We start from the raw sequence: 2636 nt of genomic DNA, 5'->3' as shown, positions 1-2636 counted from the left end.
CAAAAAGGATCCTTGCATATGTCCCTGGTCTGTCCAGGTTGCATGTTTGCTCTATAAGCAAATTGAAGGGGATCTGGAAAGGGTTTAGTCATGTCCTCCATGTGGGCCAACACCAGTCTCTCAAATGACTTCATGACCACAGACGTCAGAGCAGGTGACGGAGGATGAATCCCAGCTGCCTCCGCGTCTGAGACCATCAACCCGCGCATCTTATCATGTGGCTTGTTGAGCGCGTTGCCATGGAGACATAGCGCGTGTGGAGGCTTCACGCTCAACTCACCATGCGCCCCACCGAGAATGAAGCACATTATAGCGACCGTGTCTTTACCCTTTCTAGCAACCGGGCCAATTTGGTTGCTTAGGGGACCTGGCTGGAGTCACTCATTCGAACTAGCGAACTCCAGGGTTGGTAGCCAGCGTCTTTTACCACTGAGCTACCCAGGCGCCCGTTGAACTATTACTGTTATTATAAAGAGTTTTAATTGCTTTAGTGAAGAAGCTCACAAAATTAATTTCTTAAGGGATTCAAAAATAAACTGCTGCTCCACAGAATCGGACACCTTATAGAAATCAACAAAAAGAAAAAAAATGCCTTGTCTGTCATAAATTCTGGATAATCCAAAATGATTAACAACCCAGAAGTGTAATTCGGCATGGTGGGGGAGCCTACAAGCTTAGCCTAAAATAGCATAATGCGGCGGCGGTACACTGGCAAGGAGACAAGAGGCTGTTCTTTTTGAATGGATGTCTATGGAGGAGATGCTTCCGTGTGCTGAATAAATTGCTTTTGTGAACTAACAGTACATCACTTAATGAATTGACTATCTGTCCACCAACATGTTTTACACTAAAAAATCAGTTTGGAGTGAACTATGTGTGAAGTTTTATAAGAGAAGTCACGGACGATTTTGCGACAGTTAGGTGTCAGTTTACGGATCTTCCCTTCCATTTGTATGATATCCACAAATGGTGACTTCCTGTCGTAACACACTGTTTGACCATTACGCTCTCTCCTGTGGTAAAAATGGGGAGGTTGCCTTTATTTTTTCACATTATACATATACAGTGAAATTATTTTTTGCATATCCCAGCTAAGCTGGGGTCAGAGCGCAGGGTCAGCCATGATAGAGCACCCCTGGAGCAGATAGGGTCAAGGGCCTTGCTCAAGGGCCCAACAGTGGCATCTTGGCAGTGCTGAGGCTTAACCGCTGAGCCACCACTGCCCCTGTATAGAAGATATCTGCCCTCGGGATTGATTCCTATGGGTTTTTATAATGGGGATTTTGAACTTATGAGTTAAAGAAGTTCTGTGGTAAACATTACTTGATATGTGTGCGTTTTGTTCTACAACATAAATTACACACGTTCATTCCTCAAACGTTAATTTTTAAGCCACCGCGTGTTTGTAATCTAATACGGCTTCAAAATTCACATCTGAGGAATGAATGTGTGTAATTTATGTTGTAGAACAAAACATCCACGTATCGTCAAGTAATGTGTACCACAGACCTTATTTTATTCATAAATTCAAAAACCCATAGAAAAATCCTGAGCAAATTCTCTTGTGTGTTTTTGGACTACAAGCTGAACAGCTCTATTATTATTTGTTATAAGTATTTTTCTCTAACTTCAATAATGAGAGGGAGGAAGGTGTTTTGTTTAATAAAGAGGCATTGTTGTACCATTTCATAATACATGTTAAACTCCTTCAAACAAGCTATGAAAATGTCAAGAGCATAAACACAAGATAATGTGAGATGTTAATTCGATTTTTTTTTGTACTATGCTTAAACCACAATTAATCGTTTGCTTAGCTGATTCATACATTTTGGAGGCATTTATTTTTTATCTACTCTACAGAAGAAAAACGACATCAAAACATTCCACAAATGCACGCAACAGATCCACAAAGCTCTCTAATCAGTAATGCACAAATACAGTATTGTTTTTTCTAACAATTTTATTTCAGTAAACAGTAGCAAAACTGAAAGCAAAAAACTAAATAAATTAGGTAATCAAAAAAGACAGTATGGTAAACAAAAAAGATAGTAAGATGTTGACATTGTCTAACAGTATTGGCTATCCTAATAGTGCATCAAAGAAAAGAAAGGGAAGTAATGTATATACTACATTATAAAAAACGAAAATGTTTCATAATCACACTATAAAACTACAAGTCTTTAAACATAAAATTCTGCAATTCTATTTTACATTCATTATTTACACTTACAGCTGCAACTCATTCGCCAAACTCTCCATAGGCTAAATGTGAGTGTGTATGTTTCTTTGAATTTGTAGAAACACACCTCAGTGATTTCAGTGAATATCATAAGGCATACAATATGCTTATTTTGAGTACAGTTGTCATATGTATTTGATCTGCAAAAGTCATGACCATTTTACACTGACCCATGTCTTTCTTATGTGTACAAAACTTTACAGACAAACACAAGATATGCTCCCATATGGAATGCTGTGGGGAAAATGTTTACTTACTACGAGGGTGTTAAAACACAGAATTTGATTTGATAAACTATGTTTCTTTGACACTGGTCAAATAACACATGCACACAGAACTTAATTATACAAGAAAAGTCTGAGAAGAAGAAAAATTAATTCTAATTTCAAATAAAAAA

Source organism: Myxocyprinus asiaticus, chromosome 9, assembly GCF_019703515.2.
Source record: "Myxocyprinus asiaticus isolate MX2 ecotype Aquarium Trade chromosome 9, UBuf_Myxa_2, whole genome shotgun sequence".
Classification (NCBI taxonomy): Eukaryota; Metazoa; Chordata; class Actinopteri; order Cypriniformes; family Catostomidae; genus Myxocyprinus; species Myxocyprinus asiaticus.
This window is presented reverse-complemented; position numbering follows the sequence as displayed.